Source organism: Poromitra crassiceps, assembly GCF_964638095.1.
Source record: "Poromitra crassiceps genome assembly, chromosome: 29".
In the NCBI taxonomy this organism is placed as follows: domain Eukaryota; kingdom Metazoa; phylum Chordata; class Actinopteri; order Beryciformes; family Melamphaidae; genus Poromitra; species Poromitra crassiceps.
The window spans coordinates 16,659,667-16,679,301 of record NC_139641.1 but is presented as its reverse complement, the minus strand read 5'-3'; the positions used below and the strand labels follow the sequence as shown (position 1 = coordinate 16,679,301).

At 46.9% G+C, this 19,635-nt stretch overlaps 1 long non-coding RNA gene and 1 pseudogene across 2 annotated transcripts in view; one reads left to right on the top strand and one right to left on the bottom strand.

Annotated features, from left to right (window-relative positions):
* Positions 1-2,287, bottom strand: part of LOC310799986 — a 53,407-nt gene extending 51,120 nt beyond the window's left edge. Inside the window, exon 1 of the long non-coding RNA XR_014553848.1 lies at positions 2,067-2,287. This is a non-coding gene — a long non-coding RNA (uncharacterized lncRNA). The remainder of the gene's footprint in view (positions 1-2,066) is intronic.
* A 4,588-nt stretch (positions 2,288-6,875) lies between these two features.
* Positions 6,876-17,771, top strand: LOC310800109 (galectin-2 pseudogene; annotated as a pseudogene). Its single transcript has 3 exons — positions 6,876-7,126; positions 16,955-17,126; positions 17,625-17,771. The product of its transcript is annotated as a galectin-2 pseudogene (transcript).
* The last annotated feature ends 1,864 nt before the right edge of the window (positions 17,772-19,635 follow it).

Genomic DNA, 19,635 nt, shown 5'->3' with positions numbered 1-19,635 from the left:
CTAGAGCAGAACACAAGACGTCTGCTCAGATGTGCGTTTACTGCGGTGGTTAAATCCCCGATCGTGTCTGCCTTGGCTGGGCTATCAGCTAAATTCTAACTTTGCTGAATGGATAGAACGGGGGAATTTACCCCACCCTGACCCCGCCCCCAGGCTAACCCAGCGTCTATTGTGGGCGTTCCTAGAGCCTGTATGGGCGTTCCCAGACATGCGGACTGTCTCTATATACATGGCTCTGCTTGATATACAACGTCAAACGATTTCAGAAAGGAGATGGAGCAGTCTCTCTCTTTGGTCTCCCCATGCTGAGCTAGCGCCTCTTTCTGCAGCCAGCGCCACAAGTGGTCTTTAGTAAGAACTGCCACTTTGTGCTGATTCATTAAGAAATAATTGCTTATTGGGGTTTCCCCACTCAGCCCCCTTCAGCAGCACCACGGTCTGCCACTTCACTCCACTGTACATTACAGAACGGATCCTGTTGCTTTAAACATGGTGCACTCCACTGATATGCTAAACTGAGTATTTCTCAGTAGACAGACGGCTACGTAATCACGCTGTGTCAGATACCCAGCAACATCCCAGGAAGACAATTCTGCATTTCAAACAGGATACAACTATATAGCTAACAGACAACTTACAACTTAGAGCAGTGGTTCTCTGGGGACCCCCAGGCGTCCGTGGCACTTTGCCAGGGGGTCCCCGGCGAAAAGTTTTCAGGGAATTTTTTTTTTTTGCAAAAGCTTCATAGTTCAATGAAAATATTGTATGCTTTAAATCTAAAATGGTTCATGGATTACATTCTAATCTAACAAACCTATCAATTAAAAAGTCAAGCACGTTACCGTGGAAACAATTAAGCTTAGCCCAAAATCACAAATCAGAATGAGGGGGTCCCCCCGGTATATTTTCTATCTTGTAAGGGGTACTTAGATAGATAGATGGAATGATTTGCCAGACAGACAGACAGAGAGAGAGAGAGAGAGAGAGAGAGAGAGAGAGCGGAAGAACTCCGTTTGAACAACTTTGTGGTGTGTGTGTGTCTGTAAAATGAACTTGAAATCACCCGACAAACTTCTCATCACCAAATGTTGCAAGCAAAAAGTGCTAATATTAAATTGTAATTAGAGAAAGGAAAATGTGGAAAGGTCTTCTGTTCAACACACAAGAAGTTATTTTTTACACGACTTGTTGTCCATCAGGAAGAAGGAAATGTTTCTAATGAGATGCATGGCACATCATGAAATCAGACTGGAAAAAAATAAATATTATAAAATGTGTCACAAAATGACACCACTATTTTGCATCAGGACAGCAGCCATTTGACCTGAAACACCTACCCCGTTGTGTCTGTATGCAAATGAATGGCTATCTCACCATTGTACAACCATATTCTCATTACCATGCTGTGAATAAAACAGTGTATGTGTGCCAGCTGAAAAGCAGCTTCCTTGGCCCTTCCACTGTCTGAAATAACTGATCTAGCTAAAGAACTCAACTTGAAGCAGTGCTGCACCGTATGTTGTGTAGCAGCCAAAATAAGCCTATTTGGGCCAATTTAGACTATACCTATCATATGACAGTGAATCAAGCATGATGTCATCCCATAAAAATCTGTAGCCCGTTGCAAATGTGACGCGGCTCGCATTACGTTACTAGTGTGAACGCAAAATTCGTGCGTAATGTGTTGGGAGTCCGCATTAACCGCTCACTTCAACTGGTTTCTTAACAGACAGCGGGAACTGGGTTGACTGTCTGTAGGCAGATGATGAGGCTGCTATGTTGCTGGATGCCTGCCTGTATGTAGCCTACTAGCGCCGGCGCGCTTCTTCAGGCAGACTGCGTCGGACCGCGGCGGGTCCCAAAAATCTCAAAAATAAGAAAAAATTCGCCCAGGGAATTCACATTTTCATCACCTAAAGGCAGCTCAAGACAAGACACTGTTACTGTCTGTCACAAACACACTGTGGGATCCCCGATCCACTCCTCAACTTCACACCGCTCGGGGCTGACAGTCCCATAATAACACAATGCAAACAAAGTCATAATAAGCATAATATTATATTTACCAGCTGGATACAGTGCGATCGCTGCAGCCATGTATTTATCCCGTAGCGAAAGAGACAGAAGAAGTCCGCTTCATTTCCTGGATTGTGTCGCCGCGCTGGGTACAGCAGCTGATCCTGGTGCCCTGCTGGGTCCTGCTGGGCAGGGAGAGCTCATCAGACCGGGACAGCGGTGCCAACGCACATCCAACAGCTGACCGCCACAACAAAACAACATCTCGCTCGCCCCAAAGCCAGCCCCGCTCTGCCTGCCGCGTCTCTCCCTCCGCGCCGCGCCTCCCCGCACGCACGCACGGCGCACGGCATGGCAGGTCCGGGAGTGGGAGGACACCGCCCCCTCTCTCTCCGCCTCCTCCACCAACTGGCCTAGTCTCAGAATTCGACTACTCCTTCGTTTCACTCAATCATAGTCTCACAGAAGGACCCTTTATTTTCACTGCAGGCTCCATTCACAAAGCCGGCTACTTTATCATACATGTGGCAATCACAATAAAACAGTACTTGCCAAACACAAGGTTGCTGTCCGTCAGGGGCGGTTTTAGACCCTTTTTGAGATGGTCTCAGCCCACCCTGGAAGATTTTTTTTTTTTTTTTTTACAAAAATAAGAATAGCTGGCCCTCCTCTATTCATCTCTCATTCATGCTTTAAAGCCATACACATAATAATAATAATGGTATTGGTGATGGGTGTATGCAACATACAACCTTTATTTTGAAAATACGGTTAGGTCTAGAGGAAGTTACTTATCTACACTCCTGGAAAATTGATCACCCAGGAAATAAGGAAGTGTTCTATTTCTCCTTGAGAGCCTCAGACTGACAACAGAGACCACCAGCAAGCCAATGTAGATTTATGCCTACCCCACACTACAGGATTTTCAAATCCTTGAAGATTATAAAAATCTTGAGAGCCCACACACTACAGGACAGAGAGAGCCGATTTTTTTACATTTCAATCTTGGGACACACACACAATCGCGTCTGTTCAAACGCAACCCCACACACTAGAAGATTATGATGAAGATTCACCTTGGAAGCAGGGCTCGAGTTAACTTTTAAAATGCCTATTCAGTGTGCGCACCGGGTGTAGTAGTGTCATTTCGTTTTCTAAACAAATTTTATTTTTTGTTTTTATAATGCATTTGCACTGAAAGGATTTGTTTAACTAATATTTGCGCGGACAGCCGCGTCCATTCGGGGTGTAGGCCTACTGTGCACGGCCAGGCGAAAACCGTCTGCACAGGTGTCTTGTGGAGGGGCGCTTCTGCTGATTTGACTCACTTTTCCGTGCGGACACTCACCGATGCGGGAAGCTGAGACCTAAGCGCTTGTTGTAGGCTACATGCTTTGCAGTATAGCATTTAGTTTTCCGTCCCGTTCAAAGACGCACGGGTATTTCACCTCGATGACAATTTCCTCGTTCTTTGTTTCTGTGCGGGGCTGCGAGCGGATGCGGACCAGATTATTTTGCGAAAAACTAATGGAAACGCAGCTACTACTGGCTCTCTGCTCAAGATGCAATCGCCTGTCGGGTTGTAAATATCTAACATGTTAGATATGCCCGATTCACAATCGGGAAGAGGCAGTCTTCCCGATTGTGAATCTTTGAACCCCACACACTACAGGATCATTTGGGAAGATTATCTGCCCGACGTGCTTCAAATCGGGAGCACCCCCGAGAAAATCGGGGGGGGGGGGGAATCTTGGCCATAATCTTGCAAATTATCCTGTAGTGTGGTGTAGGCATAAGTCTCTTTTCTATAGTGAGTAAGGTGTTAAACACCATGATCATTGAGTTGGTTGAAAAACGAAGTCTTTATTTTAAGTTATATTTTGTAAATTAACTTCTTCATTAGTCAACCAGAGTTTACTATGAAGTGAATGGGGGCAACATCATGCATCTAATGTATTGGGTACCTGTGATCATCATTGTGGGGCTACTGAGCTGAGGTGTAAACTAGGCTACTAGTGCTAAGCTGTTTGTTAATGAGTCTGTTGATATGCAAATGCGCACTAGCATAATGCTAAGTGGCCAGCCATTTTGGTAATGTGTTAAATCGTAGCCTATGTTTAGAATAGCCACTGATATGCCTGTTGCAGTGTTGCTTGCTATGTGTGAAGGTTAGCTTTATTCATGGTTGCCATACAGTTTATAAAGTTAATTCCTTTAACTTCTTTGGTACCTCATTAACCTCAGGTCACTCTTAGATTATAGTTTTATTGATTTTGTGTGGAGGTGGAGAACAGAGGAACTGTGAGAAGAAGCTGTATTTGCTAAGAAGTACACACACACACAGAAGAAGAAGAAAAAGAAGAAGAGTGAATCTGATAAATTGATTAAGCTTTCTTCATAGATCTAGTCTCTTCATTTTGATCTCAAAGTGCACCAGATTGATCAATTTTTACTTTGAAATGTACAAAATCTTCAATGGGCAGTGTTTTGCCATCTCTCTCTGTTTACCCCACTGAGAAAATGCTCCTGCTCCTGTCTGCAGAAACTCCGCCCCCACCAGCTGCAAGTCATTAAGGCTTGTTAAGGCTCTCAATGCAATTCTCTGCTGGATGTGCTGCATACTTAAAAAATAGAAATAAACAATAACAGACGCCCTCAGAGCAGATTCTGCCTCTCCAGCAGAACTTCCGCAGCTCCGTTCTGACACGTAGTGACGTAAAACGCGTCAGAACAGAACACTTTGCCAGAGGAGGAAATGGGAAAACACACAGAGAGAGGTCAACTATATTACAGAGATAATTAATGATACAAAGTGGGTTGATAACCGGTAAAGCCATCCTTTAAATATTGTCGTTTCAAATTCTGAGCCATTTTTGTCATTTCTGTTCTTCCGGATGTGTAATTACGGGTTTCCACCCGTAGCCACAGCAGAGAGGGCGCTGTTTCCCTGCGGAAACGTAAGAACAACAACCATTTTCAATGGAAAAGACAGGCCAAGACAGGCTCTGGCATGACAAAGACGGTTCAGAATGGGAAACTATGCAATATTTAAGAACACGAATAGCCCGGTTTGGAGGACTACAACCTTGTGTCTAAGGCAAGTATAGGGCTACTGTTTATTGTGATTGCTACTAGGGTTGGCACGATGGACGATGGCATCGACCATCGTGATGGGCCGACCCCCCATCGACCTCTGAGCCTTCTACATCGGATCATCGTAATTAATTATCTGTTCGAATTAACATTTCGCCGTTTTAATAATAAAACTGCTCTCTGAACTGGGTGCGCTTGTTTAATGTCGCCGGGGCGTCCCCCGCGCATGAGAAGTAAATTCTTTTGTTGTGAAAACTTTTAAGACAAAGAAGAAACTTCACGTTCTTTTCTGTTTTCAACCCACGGCACTATCAGCAATGTTGAATGGCGCAAAACAAATAACGTTAACATTACAGATCCTGACCAACAACGTGTGTGTGTGTTGAATTTAACTAGCTGGCAGAAAACTAACAGAATTATTGACGGATATAACGTTAGATTCGCGTGGGCTTTTGAACCTAATGAGAGAGAGTTGAGGAGACTGGAGAGAGTTGAGAGAGAAATACAGCAGCAGCTACTGCTGTTATGAGATGAGAGATGATGAGATTAACTTTATTGTCCCCGAGGGGGAATTTGTTTCAGGCACAAAGGTTGGTACAACTGCTTAACATATAATGTCAGTAACACAGATACACAAACATCAACAATGGACAATACACAGAGTTTGGTTCCGACAGCACAGAGAAATGAACTCCTGTCCCCAGAGGCGTGTGAGGGAACTAAGTCCCCACCAAGTGAGACAACTTGGCTTTGGCCAACAGAACTAATCCTGTTAGTCATAATGGTGACATCACATACGAGGAAATTAAAGTCACCAAGAGTAAACCAAGTGAGTGTCCGCAGTAAAGTGCAATCTGTGCTAATGTCACAGGGAAAAAAAGACAACAAATCAATGCATTTGGTTGACTTTATTCCCCGCGACACCGGGGCAAAGCGCAGTACACCAAATTATGGCCTCAAAAGTGCATTGTAACTCATCAGGATAATAAATATAAAAACCAAATAATCTGATAAATAATTAAAAAGAAAAGAAAAACAATAATTCAATCCTAAAACAAGTCTGGTGACATCACAACACAGCTGCTGCTGCTGCTGCTGCTGCTGCTGCTGCTCTGTGCAGGAGTAGCCTGCCTGTCGGTCTCATGAAGAGCTCAGCTGTCCTGCTGTTAACGTGCATTGCAGCGGCGGATGGCATCGTCCATCACGATGTTTCACTGCGGAACCATCGCGATGGCTATTCGGCCGACATCGCACAACCACTAATTGCTACATGTATGAAAAAGTAGGACATTTGCAAATGGAGCCCACAGTGGGGAAAAAGGGGTCCTTATGTGAGACTATGATTTAGTGAAAAGAACGAGTAGTCGAATTCTGAGGCTACACTGGCCGAGCCCGCCCCATGATGAATACTCATGAGGGAGTGGAAGCAGCCATTGGCTACATGGAGCAGGTCCTGGTCTGAGCTGTATAGATAGAAGAGTCCCGACATCTCCATTCACTCCAATGGACCAGTTTTTTACTCTCAAGAGTTCCAGGAAGTAAGGTCCTAGATTAAGCAGCACTGTCGAGTTGCAGCAAAATAGACAGTTTGTGTTGTACTCTGAAAGGGTTTTCCCCCCCCTTGAATCAAATTGTACATTATCAGCTTTATTTTAGCATGCAAAAGTAGCGCGAGACCCATTCCTGGCTGTTCATTGGCTAACGAGTCTCGCATTTTGGTCCTCCGCTGACGCCACTCGCTCTCTAGAGGACACTAGTCCTGGTTAATGCCATTCATTCTAATCAGCCAGTCAACCCCAGACAGTCACATCAACGAGGATGATGAGTTTTACGAGAGTGATGATGGTAATCACACATCCCGTTATCACAGCCAGGCTGCGTTCCCTCGGGACAATCAGCAGCCTGACCCCCCCTCTCCTCCAACACTGTGTGGGTACCAGCAGCCTGACCCCCCCTCTCCTCCAACACTGCGTGGGTACCAGCAGCCTGACCCCCCCTCTCCTCCAACACTGCGTGGGTACCAGCAGCCTGACCCCCCCTCTCCTCCAACACTGCGTGGGTATCAGCAGCCTGACCCCCCCTCTCCTCCAACACTGCGTGGGTACCAGCAGCCTGACCCCCCCTCTCCTCCAACACTGCGTGGGTACCAGCAGCCTGACCCCCCTCTCCTCCAACACTGCGTGATTACCAGCAGCCTGACCCCCCCTCTCCTCCAACACTGTGTGGGTACCAGCAGCCTGACCCCCCTCTCCTCCAACACTGTGTGGGTACCAGCAGCCTGACCCCCCTCTCCTCCAACACTGTGTGGGTACCAGCAGCCTGACCTCCCTCTCCTCCAACACTGCGTGGGTACCAGCAGCCTGATCCCCCCTCTCCTCCAACACTGCGTGGGTACCAGCAGCCTGACCCCCCCTCTCCTCCAACACTGTGTGGGTACCAGCAGCAGCCTGACCCCCCCTCTCCTCCAACACTGCGTGGGTACCAGCAGCAGCCTGACCCCCCCTCTCCTCCAACACTGCGTGGGTACCAGCAGCCTGACCCCCCCTCTCCTCCAACACTGCGTGGGTACCAGCAGCCTGACCCCCCCTCTCCTCCAACACTGCGTGGGTACCAGCAGCCTGACCCCCCCTCTCCTCCAACACTGCGTGGGTACCAGCAGCAGCCTGACCCCCCTCTCCTCCAACACTGCGTGGGTACCAGCAGCCTACCTTGGGAGCAATAAGGAGATGCTGACATTGCACCACACACACTAGAAACATAACAGAAGTCAGGATCCTTTAAAGTGCTCAGGGGTGGTCTTCAAAGTGCTCAGGGGCGATGTTCAAAGTGATCAGGGGCGGTCTTCAAAGTGCTCAGGGGTGGTCTTCAAAGTGCTCAGGGGCAGTCTTCAGAGTGCTCAGGGGCAGTCTTCAGAGTGCTCAGGGGAAGTCTTCAAAGTGCTGAGGGGCAGTCTTCAGAGTGCTCAGGGGCGGTCTTCAGAGTGCTCAGGGGCGGTCTTTAAAGTGCTCAGGGGCGGTCTTCAAAGTGCTCAGGGGCGGTTTTCAGAGTGCTCAGGGGGCGGTCTTCAGAGTGCTCAGGGGTGGTCTTCAAAGTGCTCAGGGGCGGTCTTCAGAGTGCTCAGGGGCAGTCTTCAGAGTGCTCAGGGGTGGTCTTCAGAGTGTTCAGGGGAGGTCTTCAAAGTGCTCAGGGGAAGTCTTCAAAGTGCTCAGGGGTGGTCTTCAGAGAGCTCAGGGGCCGTCTTTAAAGTGTTCAGGGGAAGTCTTCAAAGTGCTCAGGGGCGGTCTTTAAAGTGCTCAGGGGTGGTCTTCGAAGTGCTCAGGGGCGATGTTCAAAGTGCTCAGGGGCGATGTTCAAAGTGCTCAAGGGCGGTCTTCAGAGTGCTCAGGGGCGGTCTTCACAGTGCTCAGGGGCAGTCTTCAAAGTGCTCAGGGGCGGTCTTCACAGTGCTCAGGGGCGGTCTTCAAAGTGCTCAGGGGCAGTCTTCAGAGTGCTCAGGGGGGGTCTTCAAAGTGCTCAGGGGCAGTGTTCAGAGTGCTCAGGGGGGGTCTTCAGAGTGCTCAGGGGTAGTCTTCCAAGTGCTCAGGGGAAGTCTTCAAAGTGCTCAGGGGCGGTCTTCAGAGTGCTCAGGGGCGGTCTTCAGAGTGCTCAGGGGCGGTCTTTAAAGTGCTCAGGGGCGGACTTTAAAGTGCTCAGGGGAAGTCTTCAAAGTGCTCAGCGGCGGTCTTTAAAGTGCTCAGGGGAAGTCTTCAAAGTGCTCAGGGGCGGACTTTAAAGTGCTCAGGGGAAGTCTTCAAAGTGCTCAGGGGCGGACTTTAAAGTGCTCAGGGGAAGTCTTCAAAGTGCTCAGGGGCGGTCTTTAAAGTGCTCAGGGGCAGTCTTTAAAGTGCTCAGGGGCGGTCTTTAAAGTGCTCAGACGCGGTCTTTAAAGTGGTCTGGGGCGGTCTTTAAAGTGCTCAGGGGCAGTCTTTAAAGTGCTCAGGAGCAGTCTTTAAAGTGCTCAGGGGCGGTCTTTAAAGTGCTCAGGGGTGGTCTTCAGAGTGCTCAGGGGAAGTCTTCAAAGTGCTCAGGGGAAGTCTTTAAAGTGCTTAGGGGTGGTCTTTCAAGTGCTCAGGGGTGGTCTTCAGAGTGCTCAGGGGAAGTCTTCAAAGTGCTCAGGGGTGGTCTTTCAAGTGCTCAGGGGCGGTCTTCTTCTTACCATAGGCAATAGTCGGAGCTGCCTTTGGCCCCGGCAGCCAGAAGGCCCCACAGAAGACAAGATAGACCCTTTTCACCTGGGCCATGTTGTGTCAAAAAGGCAGGGTAAACACAGTTGCTAGCAAAACAGTACAACACTATACACTATACGCCGAAGCAACGCTCAACCTACGCTCAACCTACGCGCAACCGATGCTGAACCCACAAGTTTCATTTAGGTGTCCTTGTGAACAGGCGAAGCCGTTCACACCACCCGCGTGCGTGTCACGCTGAAGCCACGCTCACACCTTGCTCACGCAAAAAAAGTTCAGGATTCAGTCCTATTTTCTAAGCGTGACGCGTCAAGCCAGGCATGAAGTCAATGGGAGTTGTGGGCGGGTTCCAGGCGCGCCGAGTAGGCGCTGAGAGGAAAAGAGAAGTCAAGTCAAGTCAAATCAAATTTATTTGTATAGCACATTTCATACACATAATGCAGTTCAAAGTGCTTCACATAAAATGGATGACATAAGAAAAAGAAAAAAAAAGAGGATAAAATAGACATTTCATAACAGCTTTGTCTTTATACTGTAGTTTGGACGTCAAGCATACCCTCTACTGGTACCTTGCGTCTTCTGTTGCCCGTACATGCCACAGCATTGGGTTTGCATAAAATCAGATAGAGGCAATTCAAAGTGCTTCACATAAGATGGTTGACACAAGAAAATAAGAGAATAAAAGAAGAGGATAAAATAGACGTTTAAAAGCATCACAACAGAGTAGTTGCAAAAATAGATAAAAACGTACAGAGGAATAAAACACAATTTCAATCTGTCAGCAGTTAAAAGCGACGGTAAACATAAAAGTCTTTAGTCTATTTTTTAAAGTAAGTAAAGTTGGGGCAAATCTGATGTCTTCAGGCAGATTGTTCCAGCTAGCAGAAGCATAGTGGGTGAATGCGGCTTTCCCATGATTTGATTTAATCCTAGGGACAGTTAGTAAGCCGGACCCTGCTGACCTGCGAGGTCTAGACGGTTCATAGCATGGGAGCAATTCAGCGATGTATTTTGGGCCTAGGCCGTTGAGTGATTTGTAGACTAGTAACAGTATTTTAAAATCTATTCTATGACACACTGGCAACCAGTGTAAGGACTTGAGAACTGGAGTAATATGATCAGCTTTCTTAGTCTTTGTTAGAACTCTAGCGGCAGCATTCTGAATGAGCTGGAATTGTCTAAGTTCTTTTTTGGAGAGACCAGAGAAAAGGCTATTACAGTAGTCTAACCTACTGTAGATGAAGGCATGAATTAGTTTTTCTAGATCCTGTCTGGACATGTAGCCCCTAATTCTTGCTATATTTTTAAGATGATAGAAAGCTGATTTTCTGATTGACTTAATGTGGGAGTTGAAATTGAGATCAAGATCAATAATCAATAATCAATAATCAATAATCAATAATCAATAATCATTCCTTTCCAAAACCCTCGAACGAGCAGCGTCCGAACAACTTTCTCTCCATCTCTCCCAGAATGACCTCCTGGACCCTCTGCAGTCCTGTTTCAAGGCTTCTCACTCCACTGAGACAGCTCTTCTTGCTGTCACAGAGGCCCTTCACACTGCTAAGGCCTCATCCCTCTCCTCTGTCCTTGTCCTCCTTGACCTGTCTGCTGCCTTCGATACAGTCAACCACCAAATCCTTCTTTCCACTCTGTCTGACCTCGGCATTTCAGGTTCTGCACTCTCCTGGTTTGCTTCCTATCTCTCGAACCGCTCATACCAGGTCTTATGGAGAGGGTCCCTCTCCAGATCCTGCCCTCTTACCACCGGTGTCCCCCAGGGCTCAGTCCTGGGCCCCTTACTTTTCCTTCTCTATATCAGATCTCTTGCCCACGTGATCTCATCTCATGGCTTTTCTTATCACTGCTATGCTGATGACACCCAGCTTTTCCTTTCCTTCCCCCCCTCCGACACTCAAATCGAGGCTCGCATCTCTACATGCCTCAAAGACATTGGCGACTGGATGTCTGCCCACCACCTCAAGCTCAACCTTGGTAAGACAGAGCTACTCTTCCTCCCAGGGAAAGACTGCCCTCTCGCAGATCTCTCCATCTCCATTGACAATACCACTGTACTTCCCTCCCAAATAGCTAAGAACCTTGGGGTGATCCTTGACAACCAGCTGTCTTGCTCAGCCAACATAGCTGCTACAGCACGCTCCTGTAGGTTCTCCCTCTACAACATCCACAAAATCCGTCCCTTTCTCACAAGAGAAGCGACTCAACTCCTGGTCCAGTCACTTATCATCTCTCGCCTGGACTACTGCAACGTGCTCCTGGCCGGCCTACCTGCCACCGACATCCGACCGCTTCAGCTCATTCAGAACGCTGCAGCCCGTCTGGTATTCAACCAACCAAAATTCTCTCATGTCACTCCCCTCTTCCAGGACCTCCACTGGCTTCCCATCTCGGCACGCATCAAATTCAAGACACTGGTACTGGCCTACAGGGCAGTACACCAGTCAGCTCCCCTGTACCTGCAATCTATGGTCAGGTTCCAAACCTCTCAGCGCTCCCTTCGCTCCTCCACTAGTGCAGGACGCCTCGCCCCTCCTTCGCTACGGGGGCTCAAAAGTCGCTCATCCCGATCTCGACTCTTCTCGTCCCTGGCACCTCAATGGTGGAACGAGCTTCCACCTTCAGTCAGGACGGCTGAATCACTGCCGATCTTTCGGAAAAGACTAAAGACACACCTTTTCAGGCTCCATCTGGGCCCTTTTTGATCTAACTTCTTTCTCTCTCTTTCTAACAAAAAAATAATAATACTAACCTAAACTAAACTTTACCACTATTCCTTCAGAAGTTGTAGTTGTCATAGACTGTGTTGCATAGTTGATCGCTCTATTCCTGACAAAAATGTGTTATTGTAAGTCACTTTGGATAAAAGCGTCTGCCAAATGACGTAATGTAATGTAATGTAATAATGCCAAGATTTTTAACTTGATCCTTTGGCTTCAGGGATAGAGACTCAAGACGTGCAGCGATTTTAAGCCTTTGTTCTTTGGGACCGAAGATGATCACCTCTGTTTTGTCTTTGTTGAGCTGGAGGAAATTCAATCAATCAATGCACTGACAGAGTGAGTCTAAGGGAGCATAATCACCTGAGGAAAGACTTATATAGAGTTGGGTGTCGTCTGCGTAGTTATGGTAAGCTATTTTGTTTTTGTGCATAATTAGGCCTAGAGGGAGCATATAAAGGTTGAATAGAACGGGCCCCATAATGGATCCTTGAGGCACACAAGGAGAAGGCTTCTTGTGTGAACGGTTAAGCGTCAGCTCAGCCTGAGCCTGCCTCAAGCTTCAGTTCTGTTTACGTTAGGTGTGAACAAAGGCTTACACTCATGGACGTTGGAAACCCTCATTAGTGTTGTGCTTGCACCTGTGTTTCCCCTGCCTTTTTGACACAAAATGGCCCCCGTGAAAAGGGTCTATTGGAACTACAGGATTATTATGCAAACATATTTTTAACAATTATACATTTTGAAGAAATGTACACCCCTCTCTTTGTTGCAACGAATCACTCAGGCTATAGCCATCTAGTGTGATTTTGCCACTTTGATTTTTTTTAAATATATATATATATTTTCCCCCCCGATTTTTTATCCAATTTTTATCCCCCATTAGTGCTAATTTAATTTATTTATCCTGGTTGCTGCTCCACCCTCTGCCGATCTGGGGAGAGCCGAAACTGGCTCCATGCTTCCTCCGAGACATGGGCAGTTAGCCAGCCGCTTCTTTTGACCTGACAGAGGAAGCTTCACTGGTAGGACATAGCACGTGGGAGGTTCACGCTATTCCAACCAGTTCCCCTCCCGCTGAACAGGCGCCCTTAACGACCAGAGGAGGAACCACATTAGCAACCAGGATATTGCATGTTTTGGTGAAGGGGGTTCCTATAAGGAAACCCCCGGGAGGCACGGGGAGAACATGCAAACTCCACACAGAAAGGCCCTTTTGACGACCCCACCCGGGCGGTGGGCACTCGAGCACATGCGGACGGGCACGCATTCCGTCAGCGCTCACAGTGTCCCAGGTGGGAATCGAACCCAGGACCTTCGAGCTGTGAGGCGACTGTGAGGTGCGACCACTGCACCACCGTACCCCCCTGCCACTTTGACTTTTAAGCTCATTAAGCCACTATATCTGCTGAAATGCGAGATAATTGGGATTTGGGAGGAGGGGGGGGGGGGGGGGGGGGGCTTGATTTGCTTAGGACCACCAAATCACTGAGTCCGCCCCTGTTCTTGCTGATCTGGCGATATTCCTGTGTGTCCGGCCGGTCCGTACCTGGACCGGCCGCAGGTGGTCCTGCTGCTGCTCACGCCATCGCCATGGTGACGACTCACCTGACTCACGCCATCGCCATGGTGACACTGAGGGATAACGCTGTCCTCAATCAACCCCGAGGAGGGCTATCAGGCAAACAGGAGCAAAACCAAAACAAGCATCGCTACTAGAGCTATACGATTAGTCGATTGATCCAGTGGTTCTCAACCTGTGGAACGTGTGGTACGCGTAAAAAATGATCTCATTCCAGCTTCTTAAAATGTGAATATTTTCAAGATGAAAGAAGACCAGTTTACCGTCATAGAATTCTACGACGGTCAACTTCTATGACATTTTACACTGTCTCTCTTTGAGGATGTCATCTATCTTGGGCTTTGGGGGAAAAGTGGTATGAAATAACATGTGAGGAAGAAGATCTGTGCTCCAAACGTCACGCAAATAAAAGCCGGCAAACGGCAGCTCTTTGGTGTGTGTATCCTCTTTCGTCATTCCACGGTTTGGTATCCAGCCCTGTAGGCATTGTGATGTGTATGTCTTTTAGTCTATTTTTGGGGGAAGGGGGGGGGGAGTGATCATAATTGTTCACCACTTTGTGACATTTTATAGATTATTTTCTCAATGGGTCTACCAGGGGTTTTTCAAAGTGTGAGACTGTGGGCCTCCCCTCCGATGCTGACGTTTGGACAAAGCCCCCCTGCCCCCATCATGATTTGATCCCATTGCCACTCAACAATTGAGCCAAGATAGCTTGGTATTGCTTTGAGACATACGGTCGCGCAGTCGGTAGCACTGTCGCCTCACAGTTAGAAGGTCCTGAGTTCGATTCTCGCCTGGGACGCTGTGGGCGCTGGAGTTGTGACCCCCCCATATCTTCAGTGCCTACTGCCCAGGTGGGCTATCTCCTTTCTATCCTTTCTGTGTGGAGTTTGCATGTTCTTCCCGTACCCCCCAGGGGGTTCCTCCGTACATAACCCCCCCACTAAAAACATGCAGAAGATTGTCATCCGACCAGTGACGACAACATCTGAAGTTGGTCCAATGATGGTCCAATGAAGGTCCCCGGGCACTGGAAAGAAAAAGCGACCACTGCTCCTGGCCTGCCCCCTGGAGGAAAGGACAAGCCTGGATGGGTCAAATGCAGAGGACATATTTCACCGGCCCCCGTCAGCATGAGTGTGTGTAGTGGCCGCATGCATGTGTTGTAGTGTCCGTGTGACAATAAGGACGGGCTTCCGTCTGAAATCGTGTTTCTTTAACCAAATCACACACATTTAGGCTATTGTATGAGATCTCCTTTTGGTAACTAATGTCATATTTGTTCCACTTCTGTTCACTGAGCCTTCCCTGAAACTGTTTGGAGCACCCTGGGGAGGCCCACCTCCCACTTTGAAAAGCCCTGATATAGACCAATCGACAGATTAATTGATAATTAAAATAGTCGTTAGTTGCAGCCTTAATTGTCACCCACCATGAAACTGCATTATTCACAGTGACTATTAGGCCTAGGAGGAACTGATGTAGATTCTCTCTCTCTCTCTCTCTCTCTCTCTCTCTCTCTCTCTCTCTCCCTCTCCCTCTCCCTCTCTCTCTTCATGCCAGTGAGTGCAGTGTTAGTCTGACTCTTTCTGCCTCATATTTTGGGAGCTGTCTGTGCATCTGCATCTAGAGGAGAAGAGAGGAGAAGAGAGGAGAGCAGAGGAGAGGAGAGGAGAGGAGAGGAGAGGAGAGGGGAGGAGAGGAGAGAAGAGGAGAGGAGGAGAGGAGGAGAGGAGAGCAGAGGAAAGGAGAGGAGAGGAGAGCAGAGGAGAGGAGAGGAGAGGAGAGGAGAGGAGAGGAGAGAAGAGGAGAGGAGAGCCGAGGAAAGGAGAGGAGAGGAGAGGAGAGGAGAGGAGAGGAGAGGAGAGGAGAGGAGAGGAGAGGAGGAGAGGAGAGGAGAGGAGAGCAGAGGAGAGGAGAGAAGAGGAGAGGAGGAGAGGAGAGCAGAGCAGAGGAAAGGAGAGGAGAGGAGAGGAGAGCAGATGAGAGGAGAGGAGAGAAGAGGAGAGGAGGAGAGGAGAGCAGAGGAAAGGAGTGGAGAGAAGAGGAGAGGAGGAGAGGAGAGCAGAGGAGAGCAGAGCAGAGGAAAGGAGAGGAGAGCAGAGGAGATGAGAGGAGAGAAGAGGAGAGGAGGAGAGGAGAGGAGAGCAGAGCAGAGCAGAGGAAAGGAGAGGAGAGGAGAGCAGAGGAGAGGAGAGGAGAGGAGAGGAGAGGAGAGGAGAGGAGAGGAGAGGAGAGGAGAGGAGAGGAGAGGAGAGGAGAGGAATAGGACGCACAGACAGAAAGTGAGTGGGAGGCAGGAGAAGGAGCTGTGGTGTGAGGAGCGCTCCTCTTATGTAAGCACTGGTCTGGCATTTGGCTCACAGCAGACGCCGGCTGCAACCGCCTGTTATATAACTGCATTAGCTGAGCTGCTCCTCTGAGCCGCGGGAGCGCATGCGCAACGGTTAGCCTGACACACACACACACACACACACACACACACACACTGCATTGCACTGCAGCCAACATACACTCAATAAGGGAGATAGTGAGACAAAATAAAGAAATGCATTAGTATTTCAATTACACCTCTCTGACTGCCATGTCCAGTCATTCTGTCAATATAGAAGTTGTCAGTGATGCACAAGCCTCTCATCAGAGGGCTTATCCACATCAGTAGAACAAAAACAGTTCGGTTCATTTGTTGTAATATTAAACACACTGGGACAACATTGGAATAATATCTATTCCACAGGCATTAGAGAATTATTTTAATATTTAATTTTATTATTTTGACAGATGCAACGTGTAGCTCGATGATGCCATTTCCAAACTAGTGTGGGAAAATGGGAGTGAAACTGTCAAATCATAAGCATTGCTTCAGTCAATCTGCAATGAAAAATCCCATGAAGCCTATAACCAAAGCAAGCATGGCAGCTGACTTACACTAAGGCCATGTTCAGACTAGGAGGCCAAATCTGATCTGTGAACTTTAGTGACTTATTAATGACTTTATCCAGATTGGTTTTATGAGTCTGGACGCTCCAAGTCTGATTTGTGTCACTTGTCCCAAACCACATATGGAGGTAGTTTCCAATCTGCTTTCGACTGATGTGACTTGAGTGCGGACGCGCAGATCCACCAAATCTGATTTGAACGTCACTCGCAACTCACGATCAAATGCTTCTGCGCAGGAAAACCACATCACCAACGTACGTATTTACACACACACACACACACACACACACACACACACACACACACACACACACACACACACACACACACACACATTTAATCCTTGATCTGTCTAGGTTCCAGATTGACCTCGGCTGTGATGCAGATGACCTGGCGCTGCACTTTAACCCACGCTTCCATGATGACGATGATGGAGCTGTACTTGTGTGCAACTCAACGACTGCTGGTTGCTGGGGAGATGAGCAGCGAGAACCCAACAACCCCCTACAGAGAGGCTCAGAGGTCAAGGTGAGACAACCGGATAGAGGAGGAGATGATGTGTAGGTGGTGACCCAATGAGAAGTATGTGGAGGTTTTGGATCATTTAGCATCTCGTTATACAGCTTAAGTGGTGATGCATATATTTGTGGAACTAATAACATTAGGTAATCCAGGTCATTGGGCATTGTGCATGCGGCTCATTGGAATGACACTGGAACACCTAAATGGAATAGAACCATCGTTAACATTAGCTACACCTGTGTTTACCCTGCTATAACATGTCAAAATGGCTGCTGTGAAAACGGTCTATTGACAGGGATAATAATAATAATAATAATAATAATAATAATACATTTATTTTATATAGCGCTTTTCTAAATACTCAAAGTCGATCTGTTTGCTCTCTTTGTTTTTACAGTATTTGCTTACTAAATAACTTTGGGGAGTGACAGTGAATTAATGTATTAAACAGTGTCACACTTTCTTGGCATAAAGTTATTGTAATGAACACGTTTCTTGTTGTAGATTGTGTTGAAGCTGGCTGGAGACATGTTTGAAGTGGAGCTCCCTGATGGACAGGAAGTCCAGTTCCCCAACCGTGAGGACATGGACGTCATCAGCTACATCAGAGTCAGAGGGGACTTCAAACTCACCTCTTTCCAGATATGCTAGGAGACACAACTATCTTCACACATGCATGCTGTATTGATCAGTGTAGTTCAATGTTCAATGTATGATAATACATACTATAATCAGAAAGATCAATCAATAAGAGATCAGTGCTTTCAAGGGATATGATCTGAAATATGTATTTTATTTAACAAATTCCCATTCTGCATGTTAATAACATAAAATGTTTAAAATCAAGTGATCTTGTTGGGTTGTCATTGAAGTGTCAACTGTATTGATTGGTTTACCACATTGACATATCGGTAGTTCAATACTAAAGAAATAAAATAACATAAAAATAACATAACAAATAAAATAACAAAATATAATAGCCTTCATCAGTTGTTTGACCGATTCTTCCAGATGTGATAGATAACAGTAGTCTGTCCCCAGACTCAAATATTACATTGAATCGCTGCACTCTGCAGACTGCATAAATCACTCTGTGCCCCTTCACAGCTACAGCATGGTATTTGAGGGCGGGTTTAGGGGGTTTGAATTTGAATGAGTGGCAGGTTGTAGCACCAATGAGAGAGCGGTATGAAATGCTTGATGTTGCAGGTGCCAGTTAGAAGGGCAATCAGGGTGGGTGGGCCTCCCTGGTTGCAAAGTCATTACTGATTGGTGAATGATGAATCCACCACTCGCCAATCACTGGTGTTAATAATGCTCGATATGCTGTACAGCGTATCGACGCGGGTTAACATTCCGTGACCAGTTTGGTGAGGGGAGTGTCCCAGACCCAGAGAGAGCTCTGCAGCATGCAGTAACGTAGTACTATCCTATTTAATATAGCTCAGTGAGTGTATCAGCGTAATAACTCTCATGGGTCTGGCATTGAGACTAAGATAACAGTTAAAAAAAATATAAGAAACAAATACAAAGAAAGGCTTACTGATATGCACATATGTAAAGTATTGAAGGAGAATTTCTGTTTTTTACACCACGGTCCTAATTTCTAGCTTAAAATATGATGTTTTCTACCCCAAAATACTTTTGGGTTCATTCGGATCCCCACAGAAGATTTGTCGCACCGAGTACACTCCTCAAACACTCAAACAGGCTAGAACGGGAGCCTGCGGAGCCTGCGGGGCATGCTGCACGCGCTCTGTAAATGACACTTTTTCGGTCACATCGCGGTTCATTCTGGTTGTAAATATAATTATTTAGCTAATAGCTAGAAGCTAAGCTAACACCAACACAACAGTCAACGTTGATCTGCCCCGGATGGGGTTACAGTGCTCATCTTCTTCTGTGGTTTCTCTTCTTACCACACTTCTTCAGAGAAACCACAGAACAAGAAGATGAGCACTGTAACCCCATCCGGGGCAGATCGGAGGCGACTCTTTCGTTGTTGTTAGCTTAGCTTCTAGCTATTAGCTAAATAATTATATTTACAACCAGAATGAACCGCGATGTGACCGAAAAAGTGTCATTTACAGAGCGCGTGCAGCATGCCCCGCAGGCTCCCGTTCTAGCCTGTTTGGGTGTTTGAGGAGTGTACTCGGTGCGACAAATCTTCTGTGGGGATCCGAATGAACCCAAAAGTATTTGTGGGTAGAAAACATCATATTTTAAGCTGGAAATGAGGACCGTGGTGTAAAAAAACGAAATTCTCCTTTAATATTAATGGTTTAAATGACAGTTAAAGCACACCATAGTTAAATACGTTTGAAAATGTAAATCATTTATCAGTTATGTTTGATCAATTCTTAAAACGAAAAAATAAAAATGATGTCATGTTCAGATGATATTTGTAGATAATAGTAAAAAGGTAATAAAAAAGCAAATTGTTGCTTGTATTCCTGGTAAAAAAAAAAGGGTAGCCTAAACATTGGCTTACTGATATGCAGATATAAAAAGTATT